Below are 12356 nucleotides of genomic sequence, written 5' to 3' on the forward strand. Positions count from 1 at the left end.
TTTTCTTTTCAATATTGTTTTCAATTAACAATGTAGGCGCTTAATTTGGATTAGGCAGGTTAAATTATTGGTCATTAACAATTAATTACTGCTTATCAGTAATTGTGTAGTTTTGATATAAGAAGCTATTATTACCTTCATAGCTAAATCTATAGGTATTCTGAGATATGAATAATTGACTTGCAAATGCATCGTATTCGCTTAGTTAAAACTTAAAGTCACACATGAGCGAAAAACCGGCCGCACTTTACAATTATTTATTATTTAACACGTAAAATTCTGTTCACACAATAATATTATGATGTAGAGTTTACGTTTTTAGATAGACAAAAAATAATCAAACATAGTGTTGAAATTGGTACCATAATATTATAATGATATACATTTTTGATGATCTGTTTTCTATAAGGTAATATTTTAAACAAAATAATTAAAGCACGTCACACTTTTATAGAGTACGCAATCACGATCAAATCAAAATTTATTTCATAGAGACGGGACCTGAGAGGCTTAGGAATAAAAAATTAAATAGACTTGGGGCTTTGAACGTTCGGGAAATGTTGTTTGGCGGAGACTACAAAAAGAAAAGGACGTGCATACATCGATACTCTATGTCTCTGTGGTGACTAATGACTATGCTTAGATCCATAAAATAAGAGTAAAAATTTTGATCCTATGATTTTTTGTCAGACGGATCTACCGTCTATATTCTATTAGATTCAAAGATTCAAAGATTCAAAGACTTTATTAGCATCCAAGTATAGTATACAATATACAAACTCAGCACCTTGTACAGGCGGTTGCTTATAAAATAGTACTTAACAAGATATATTTTGGATTGTAATTTGTTAACTACTTACATAATTACGATAAAGACACTAATGTTATTGCACAATATATAATTAATAATGTAAATTGTAATGTTAATAAATTTCAGGCTTATAAGTTATAAGTATTTATTGGTTAGAACTATGGAGGCAATCTTAATAGCCTCAGTAAGATAGAGTAAGAAATTATGTAACGCAATTCGTTACACTCGCAATGAAACATTCGCATTGCTTTAGAAACACATAAAGATTTTCAAAGCTGTTCCTCGACAATGGCAGTACGTTTTCTTTTTCAAAATACAACAGTGTTCACAGAGAGCCGATACATGAATATCCGTTCTGGCATTTTGCGAGCGGGCGACCGGAAACCTGAGGATATTCTGTTTCGCACGCCTTTCTGCCCGCCATGACAGTTTTCAATATTTTATTCTTATTTACTGCCTTTATTTATGCGAGGCATCCGTCGTTTTAGAAGAGGATCATCGGTATTGCATCTATTGACGGGCCGATGGGGGTTTTATTGTTTCGGTTTGTTCGGACATAAATTTTATTAATAGTTGCAGTTTTGATTCTTATGTACGACGGGTTTTTAGGCTGGATGTAAGATGGGGCGTAAAACACTATTCCTAATCTCTAACTGGACGATCGATTGATTTGTTACAATAATATTATATTATAAATAATTGTATGAAAAAAATGTTACCAAACCAATATCATAAAAGAATTTGTTTGAGAGATGAAGAGAAATTGTTTGATAATAGCGGCATTATGCGAAATCCCCAAAGCCAAGTGACGTCCCCAAAGCATTGATAGCTTTGTATTCAGATTTAGGATCATTCTTTTCATATCCAACATGGCGTGCTGGCCACTTTATACGACTCTAGTGGGCGTACTCGCGGAGATATAACATTTCCCTGGAAATGTCTATTAAGTTATTTTTTAATAAAGTTTTGTTGTAAATTAAAGAAAAATATATAATTAATCATGTGACTAGCTGTATCAATAAAATAGTATTGGGCGCCACTCGTGGAAACACCACATTCCACACCACTCCGCGACGATGCGCTGGAACACCTAGCGCATCGTGGCCTACCCGGGACTCGATGTCATGGGCGACGGCAGCCCCATGCCGACGCCCCGAGCTCCCCTGCTAAGGTGGGACGTCGTGACCATGTCTGGCCCTTGGTCTCCGCCTCGGCCTTCTCCGAGGATCGTGCGCCTCCGCCTCTCGCCTGCGCTCCGCCTCCTCCTTCGACGACATCACCGATTCAGCGAATGCTACTACCCAGCCCACATACAGCTTAGATTGCGGACTCGAGACAATCTTGGCGGCCTCTACTGGGCATCTCACCCAGACCGTGCCCAGACCGCGTCTGTCTCTGCGTAGCTCCCCTGTTTTAACTGCCTCTACAAGACAATTGGCAGCCTTCGCAATCGCCTCGCTAACCTCGGTAGACGTGACTGTATCGTCTAGGCCTGACACTCGTAGCTCGGCGCACTTTTGGGGTCTAGAGATTTTAACTTTCTCTTCCCCCAAAATCTCCTTTAGTTTGCCAGTCAGGGCGTCGGCCTTTTCGCTGTACGCGTCACCAGAAACCTCAAAAATTCGGGCTCCAGTAACAGCGACCCTGAATCTCATCTCCGAGATCTCGAGTGCCCTCAGATCCATGCGCTTTCTCGCCTCACCAAGAACTTCCTCATATGAAGCTCCGCTCTTCTCAGCCTCCGGCTGAAGGGTTGCAACCACAGCCGCAGACTTAGGAGCGCGCAGTTTCTTTTCTTCGCGCGCGCACCTTCCTTTTCTTCTTCCGTTTCTTCGGTGCTAAGGAACTTCTCTTATCTGTCTCCTGTTCTCTTCCCTGTCTTTTCCTGTTTCTTTTAACCACCTCTGACCACTCTGCAGTGGCAGGTGGTATAGGTGCTGCTTCTGACTCGGTGACGTCGATACGTGCACTCGCCGCCCCTCTAGCTGCCGCAGTCATCCGGACCTTCTTTTGTTTTTTCGGCGCATGCTCTGGGTTCGTCGGTAGCATCAGAGATGTGACTGATGGGGCTGGCGTACCATTCTTCTTCGATCGTGTCGACATTGCAGGTGTTATTGCAGCTATCGAACCATCCTGAATCCTATCTGAGGCGAGAGGAGGGCGCAGGCGCGGCTCCGGAAGAAGCCGTGCTTCTAGTCCTTCAATCCGTGCGTCCAATCTGGCGCTGGTCACGGAGACCGCTTCGCGCACAGCACGCTGCAGCAGTTCCTCTACATCTAGCTCCCTAGAAGCTGTCTGAGGCTGAGCTTCCGTCATCTTTCGCTTGACGGTCTCCAACTCGCGTTTTATTTCCTCCAGTTCTTTAGAGAGGCGCGCGTTTGCGGCCTCTAAAGCCCTCGTTTCAGCCGACGCTGTTCACTGCGTGAAACACGCCTCTTGTATGGCGCTGGTTGCCTTTTTCAAGGCGGCCACGGATGTCCTCTTGAGGTTCTTAGAACTTTGGACGACGTTTGAGATGTTTCCAAGGCTCTCCGTAATCACAACGTCCAACTGGGCCGAAGTCAACTCCTCGTCTACCATCATTGCCGAATCCGACATACCGGAGGACTCCGACAGCCGGCGTGACCGAAGCCGCGGAACACCTTTCGCTGACTCCAGAATCTCGCTCTGGGCCTCGACCTCCAAGGCTCTGATCACTTGATCATTATGATCTTTTTTGGCCTTGGCCAAGTCTACGCTATGGCCAGTAGTGGCAGGGCGTCCTCTACCTCGCTTGGAGACAGGTTTTTGCGTCTCCTTGTCCTTCTCAGGGCTATCTGGATTTCCACGCCTTTTACGTAGAAACCTGTCCCATTCTTTCCCCTTTTCACCAACTCTTTTTAAGCCTTGAGAGGTAGCAGACCCGCTGCCGCTCTCTCCGTCAGTGTCACTTCCAAATAGAAGCCTACTCGTGAAGACAGAGACGGACACGGGCGTCGCTGCTCGTGATCCTCCCTCTCCCTCACTTGCCGTCGCCATAGATCCAGTATCATTTTGCCTAACGTTGTCCATAGAGCCATTGCCATCGTCGTCGGTTTTCTTCAATCCTCTCTTCCTAACCTCCTTCTCCTCCTTCGCATTATGTGGGCCCCCCGTATACGAGGGCCTGACTTCCGCCGAAACGGAAGTGTGGGATTCTCCAGTCTTACTGGAACCCACCCGGGGATTATTTTTCATAAGGCGACCTTCCATGTTGAAAACCCCATTTTAGGCTGGGTCGATCTTGTGCCCTAATGGCCTGAACTCGCCGAGTGACCATGCAGCCTATCACCGGGCACAAAAGCTTAGGCTTCGGGGCCCATGGGCCCATCCATCTCACATGCATACACAGAATTACACACACAAACACACATACCGGCGTTCAGCCACCCCTCCCGTGTCACCGTGTCACGATGGCACGGGGGAGGTGCCCAGGGAGACGACGTGGACGGACCGGTATCGCCCCCTAACTAAAGTATCTGATGTTCTATTTTCTACAATGTCGCCTCAGGTAGGCTGTAGTATAGCATCTGGTGTAGCACGTAGTTTGTTCATCATAACTCGTATATTGAGTGCGTAAGTAACAAAGACAATTAATGGATGAATGTACGAAATTTTTAGGGCCTGTAGCTCTACCATGAGTAGCTACAGTATATTTTATCGATACTCGATACCGACTACGTAAATTTTTAGTATGGCGATTTTAGTTTCGCAAGTGACCGCTAGAGGCGCTGCAAAATTTGCCATACTAAAAATTTACGTAGTCGGTATCGAGTATCGATAAAAACTATAGCTTTAAACTCATGGTAGAGCTACTGATTACACCTAAGGCGTAGAATGGCGAGACAGTGCATGGCCACGGTGATCAGCCGAGCCTCGAGCATCGATATCGAAATTATACATATAAAAATTATCGAGTGCTCGGCCGATCGCATTGTCTTCCACTTTACTCGGTAGGTGTAATCAGGCCTTTATTGCTCGAAGGTCCATGTACAAATTTTAAGCACTTTTAAAGTCTTCATAGGTCAATTTTTCAAGCTTCACGATTTTATATCCATGTTTAATGTGACAGGAGGTAGCTGCGATGTAGACGAGACTTTTATACGTTCATCCGATTAGGATTCGTATGCTTATAAGCTCTTTGTAGGGAAGTTTTGTTAGCAGAGTTAATCGCGGCGATTATGACCGACGGTGCGGAAACCTACACTCAAAGAGAAAGTACCTATTTTTTAACATTCTTAGGAGTTATTTTTTTAGTCTAGGTGGCCACTCTAATATTATAATATCTGTCTATTGCTTCTACTCATTGAAGCCGCTTAACTTATTTTAAATAATATGAAAGATATCTAAAAAATATCTTAAGTAAAAATGTGGTAAGGAAAGAACCATCAAATAGATTTAATTACGTCAGAATATACGTTTATAATACTATTATAACACAAGTTATAACGTGTCTCTGTGTCATACCATAAGTTTTCTGATTTTTGTTTTTGTCTAAGCATTGGATCATTGAAAACATAATATTATACCTATATGTACATTGTTTTTGTACCTATCATTAGGTACAAAAAATTAGGTATCACAAAGACACTTGAAAGCTAATTAAAAAACAACAACTCTGGCAAAGACCAATAAAACCGCAGAGGATCCAAAACAAAACGTGGGCCGTAACTCAATAGCCCGCCCACATCGTAATAAAGGAGCCTTTATCGAATTACCGCGTTTTGCACCCCGCTATTATGCGAAGAATCGTCACAAACGAAGCATTGTTAACTACACTAGCTGCCATTGTCTGTTGTTATCGCCCTACGTCGGTTTTTGCCGGCACTCTTCCGTTTCGCAATGATTTTCGATGTAGATGTGACATTAGGTAAAAAAGTTGGTGCGAAAAAAAACTTGTTATAAATACAAGATATTATAAGAAATATTATTTTTTTGGTTTCATTTTAAAAATATTTTCTTGTAAAAGTAAAAAAAAAGTTTTTAAATTTTTGAATGATAAAAGTAGGTGTGAAACAATCTTTAATACCTAGATATATTTTTAGTTTTTATAATAACACTATTTAAGATTTAAAATTTGGATAAGTATAAACCAAAAACTAAATTATTCTTATGCTTAAAATTCTTAAATCGTTTGTTTTTCTGTTTTTTTTTTGTAATTTAACAGCATCGTAGAGACAATGTATGGATAGGTACAAACATAACGAATGTTTGTGTTATTTTATATCATTTATTTACATTTGTCATTGAGCGTCGACCTCGCGCCCTTACAAAACCTTATCAAGATATTTGTTCAGTTTTTATTTTCACTACGACACACCTAGACAAACAACCGCGGAGCGCAATAAACGGCTTCAGCGCTTATGACAACGATGTAAGGTCGAGAATGCAACAATTTTTTCTTTTGTATAAGAAAATGTTAGGCGGTCTTTTATATCCAGAGTCGGAGCGGAAATAAGCTTCTTTGTGACACTATCGTATCGGATCGTCAACCGCTTCCCTTCTATAGATTATTGTGGAGCGGAGACGTAGGAGCAAATAAAACTTATCAGGAATGCTTCGTGGCTTTTGTTTTTACTCAATTTCCTTTTGTATTTTATCTCAACATTTATTTTATCAATTAGCAGGTCACAAATGGTTGTAACAAGGTTACCTTTTACTTTTTTGCATGTGTTGCATGTGTGTTAGTATCTAAACTCTAAACACACTATGCCGAATTTCTGCGGCGGAAATTCGACTTGATTCCGCCTGCAATGTATTTTAAATTACCGATGACACACCATGCCGAAATTCCGTCGCGTTATATTGTATGACTGACGTAAATCATGCGGAATTTCCGCCGCGGAAATTGGGCATAGTAGACACTAAGTAATCATTTAGTTTTAGAGGGAAGATATGATGGAGGGTGCCCTAGGGTCTATGCTCTAGAGCCTAGACTCTCGGTGTTAGAGTATAGACTTTGGGGTTCATGAGAGTTGCAAAAACTGACATTTTCACGTCAGTTAATTACTCATCCGTACATTTATGAAAGTATTTATTAAAAAGCACTTAGCGTGCAACACAATAGGTAACAGTACGTACAAAGGCGGGTGTCATGGCGCCCGGGGCGTCGGCCATAATGGCAATTTTTCGTATACAGAACGCTGAATGCCGTGAATGCGAGATGTAGCGTAAACGGGCCGCGACGTGCAAATTTGACGCCTTTGTGTGTCGCGCCGGGACGCGTGACCGGCATTCGATAGCCTGCGATTGATTACTATGTTTGATGGCTATGACTATGGAAATTACTGGAAAAACGCTTTCGGATAAATTTGTTCAATCGCTCTCTGTTTTGATGATCTTAACTTTTGGTGCATTTAAAAAATGTATTTAAGTATCCTTCAATTTATTTGTATAATGAAGTTGGTTAGGCTGTGCACTCGTTTAGCCGGTTTTAAAACTTTTAGTTTGTTATTAGGAAGTCAAAGGAAAAAGAAAATATAAGTGTCAAACATTTTGCAAACTTTTTCGTTTGTCTACTAATAATTAACTGTCCAAATAACGATAGCCCAAATATTATGTCTTAAAAAACGTTTTTAAGACATATTTAGCCACTCTTTTTAAGTTCTAAGAAGACATTAGATACTCTTTCTAAGTTCTAAGAAGAATCAGCCCAGTAAATCCTTTATCTCGTGTAATTGTATCCAATATAGCATGAAGCGTGTCACGTCCACACCACATTCAATCACAGCGGTGTCGACGCATCGTGTTTGTTCGTGCCCCGAGCTACGGATGACATCTGAATGTGAATGGGGAAAGAAGGTCCAAGAAGATAGGGTTATTAAATGGTGTTGTGTTATTGTCGATATTTTTGTGTTCTGTCACTTGTCAGAGACATTGATTTATAGTGTACGGAATTATTTTCACACTATCAACGAAGTGGCCGACCAAGGCGTACGATTAAAATCGCACCGCCGCGTCTTTAGATCGTAGCTTTGTACGTTAAAAATACTTTAAATTATTGTACCATCGAAGAATTTTATTCCTAGGCAGTTGACAGACTTACGCTATTAGGTCGGGTTATGTATATTCAATAATTATTAAATTAATATTAAATTGACATAACCCGAAGAAATATCGTACGTCAAACCCAGATGTCAGTTTACGATTAATATTTTCCGCGTTCCATTTAGCATAAAAACGACCAAAATCCTCAAAATGCCTCCTATTTCGAGCGTTTGGATCGTTTTTAACGCAAAATGGAACGCGGGGCATATTAATCGTAAGCTGACGGCTGGGTTTGACGTAACGCGACCAAATTATGTAGGTCCGCCATCTGTCTATCAATATCTCCTATAGGTAAAGTCATTAGTTCTTTGATATATTTAAGATGCATTAAGTCTTATTTTATTTATAGTATTCGTCTATTACGGAATATAAGGTATTGCCCAAAATCTCTGTAATGTAATTTTATATTCTTTTGTTGCGTTACGCACCGATCTCAGCGGCTAACGTTTAATCTAGACATTCTGTAGACGATTACGTTGCAGTCTTCAGTATAGGGATCCAGACTATAATAGTCGGTTGTGTGGAGGGCTGGAGTAATGGCGGCATCGCAAATTGTCGTATGTGCGACAATGTGCGGGTAAGCGACGTCAAATGGTGCATGGGCTCAATGTAACCGATTGTTATGTCCAGGGCTATATTCTAATATGTTGAGTAGGATTTTTAGAATAAAATTCGAGACATGAGTATATTAGTCTGTTTTGTCTTTACTGTATTGAAGTTGTGTCAAGTATATTGCTACCGATCTGAAGAAATGACTTCATATGGAATCTGAATCGTTCACGTGATTTTCAAACGGAACTATGCAGTATGCACGTCATACTATGTGATTCTTTACCGACTGGCTAACCAGCTTTTGCCAATGGTGGTGATTTTACTCACTTTTTACAGCCTGTATAGGTAGGAATTTTAATAACGATTTACAAAATACAGCATGACTGGTGAGACATGTTCAATACTTAAGGAGAGTACTCAGTACTCGATTCTCATTATAATTATTTAATAAAATTAAGTGCTTAATTTTTGACCAATGAATCATAGATAATAAGTAAATTACGCGGCTAGGCAAGTAGGCATACTATGCGGCCGGCGCGGCGGCATGCGCTATCAAAGAAACACCGCGCCGCTACTCTTGCGCGCGCGATGTCCAGGCGTTGGGTAAATAAATATTTAACTTTAATCTACATTTACTCAGTGATCAATTGATATTATTTTTTTCATCTAATACAATAGCCAAATATCACGTCTTTGAGTATTGAGAGACCTCTGTGGCTCAGTGGTGAGCGCATTGGTAGCTCAAGCCGGGGGTCGTGGGTTCGAATCCCGCCGACGGAACAAAAAGTTTTCAATATTCCCGGGTCCGGATGTGTATTAAATTTGTGTATGATATAATAAAAAATCTTAAATATATGTATGATATAAACGTATTAAATATATTTCCGTTGTCTGGTACCTGTAACACAAGTCCTTTAGGTACTTAGCACGGGGCCAGACTGACGTGGTGTGAAGCGTCCATAGATATTATTATTATTAATATTATTGAACATGTCTCACCAGTCATACTGTATATATGAGGTAAGGGAACACATGCTACTCTCTTCTACATAATATGTACAAACATATTTCTACAAATCAATATCAGTTTGACCATTGAAAACTTCCCTAAATCAATTGAAGTTCACAAAACCGTGTTATCCGCTAAACCGGTGCTCCGTAAGATTAAAAAATAAGACAGCAAGAACCGACAAAATCTGTTTACAGAGAGGCGAGTTAATTGAAACACGCCGCGGGTCACAGACGGATTTTAATTTAAAAAACATTATAATATTTATTTGCGTTAAATGGTTAGAATTTTACATTATATTGAGTTTTTTAAATGTGGATATCATGTGAAATAATTATGTAAAGTTTTCAATTTGTGGTGATTTAGAGATGACTGATGATTTTTTTTTAATGAAATAAGGGGGCAAACGAGCAAACGGGTCACCTGATGGAAAGCAACTTCCGTCGCCCATGGACACTCGCAGCATCAGAAGAGCTGCAGGTGCGTTGCCGGCATTTTAAGAGGGAATAGGGTAATAGGGGAGGGTAGGGACGGGAAAAGGGTAGGGGATTGGGCCTCCGGTAAACTCACTCAATCGGCGAAACACAGCGCAAGCGCTGTTTCACGTCGGTTTTCTGTGAGAACGTGATATTTCTCCGGTCGAGCCGGCCCATTAGTGCCTCTCCCACGTATACTTATATATTTTGTGTATAAACGATAATATAATCTACTCCTTACTATTTAAGCAAGAAATAATTTTCTTACTTGAAGTCACTATTTTCGTCTCATGTATTCAGAGTTGAATGACGAAATTATAATTAAAATTTATATTTTTCTGCCGCCTTCGTGTAAAAAGTAAACCAAATGCACAAAACATATTATGTTGATAATTTTTTACACTATATGGCAGTAAAATACTTCTATAATAATATAGTGGTATTTTCGTTTCGTATTGTATTTAGATCGCCAAATTGCACGCCACAGTACAATAGGAGTCTATTTGTTATTATCTGTTTAGCGGCGATCGGCTCTGCGACGGCAATAAAGCGATCGCCACCTCCACAATTAGTTGCTAAAGGGTGTTTATTTAAAGGGAGTAAATTAGGGTGACCACGCTTATGGTACTTATGAGACAGTTCTGAATTAAGCGTTTTCCATTCCGTGGGTTGTTGTAGCTATATAACTTATACAACACATATCCATACTCTAATATTGTAAATGCGAAAGTGTGACTGTCCGTTACCTCTTCACGTTTAAAGCATTGAACAGATTTTTATGTTTGCTATGGACTATGATGATACTTTGGATCGGAAAATGACATACGATAGATTCTATTTCAACGTGATAAACATATTTCTATGAGAACGAGTTAGCGGGCAAAACATAGCAACACAGTAATTATTATGAAAATAAAATAAAGTAATTATTATAATTACTTTATGTAATTTTTATAATTTCAAAAATATTTTTGTTTTTCCATGAGATTATAATATTATATGCAACAAAAATTAACTGCTGACTTGAATGTTCAAAAATGAAAATAATTATTGCACGTTTGTAATTTTGAAGAATTTAAATATGGTCATCCTACAGTAGCTAAGCCAGCCGCGGGCGTGTAGCACCCCGTTGTGACTAGCGACTCTAATCGCACAAGCGGAAAAGATTTCATACGTAAACTTTGATTAATTTTAAAGTGCCTTTTTATGAGCTTTACACGAAGTACAGTATTCTGGTACAGTGATAATAAAATTTATGTTAAGAATTGTATAATCGAATATGTTTTATAATTACTTAATATCATGTATGCACAGATTAAAATGTATTAACCTTTATGTCAGTGTCTTAAAAGGTGTAAAACAAAATAAAATATAATATGTTCGCCTCTTCGTAGCATACACTTTATTGCCGTAGCATGCTACGTCATTCTACGCCGCGTAGCACTTTGCTACGAATATACTACTATGTAAAGTTACATAATTTTTTAGAATTTCGAATTAAGAATCTTAGTTTTGATAACCAAAAAATCTTATTTATTTATCTCATGAAGCGTCCACTTGTTTATAGTGGATAATCGAGTGGACTCACTCCCCTTGTTTCAGCTCGCGCGGGTGACTCCTGGAGAGCCCTCGAGACGCACATGTCGTATTCTGTTACTGTTAACACAACAAATGGCGCGGACAGTTTCATTAGAAGCATAATCGATTCCACTAGAAATATTAGGAATTTATTCTTTGTTATATTTTAGGTTTTTTATCTGTGTACCGTTGGGCACGGTAGGCGCTAGCACCCAAAGGAGATGTATCGGACCACTAATGTTGTGTAACTCTTTGATAATAATAATTAATAATACCATTTAACAAATTTTTATTGCTTTCGGTGTGATATTTAAACGTTGGGCATACTTTCTATCTCAGACAAGTTCTCAGAGAACTGCATTAATTTTGTGAGCAGACGGCAAAAGTTGTAATAAAGTGGTATATTATGTTAGCAAATCAGAAGGTTGAAATCAGTTTTTACTTTTTAGACTCGTAACATCAAATAAAAATCATAGACACAGTAGTAATATTTTTATTCATAACCAAAATCCCATACAAAACATAGAAAACTTAAATTCATAACAACGAACAGACATATTAACAAGCAATAAGCAGTTTACTAATATCATTAACTTAATTTTAGGTGAAAATAAACCAGTGCTTTTAGAAGTAAATACTTAGAAGTAAACTCAATTTATCGATTATTATAATTGGTTTGTTCCATGTCCGTGGTTTAATCAATACAAAACATGGGTTTTACTTTTTCGGTTTTATATTAAGTGAAGATATTTTTTTAAGCTCATAATATCAGTTTTCGTACAAATAATTATTACACATTTTACATAGCCAATAAAGAAGTAAATAATAATCATAAAGACGCAACAAACATCAAAGAATATTTTTA

This window comes from Aricia agestis, chromosome 1 (genome assembly GCF_905147365.1).
Source record: "Aricia agestis chromosome 1, ilAriAges1.1, whole genome shotgun sequence".
In the NCBI taxonomy this organism is placed as follows: Eukaryota; Metazoa; Arthropoda; class Insecta; order Lepidoptera; family Lycaenidae; genus Aricia; species Aricia agestis.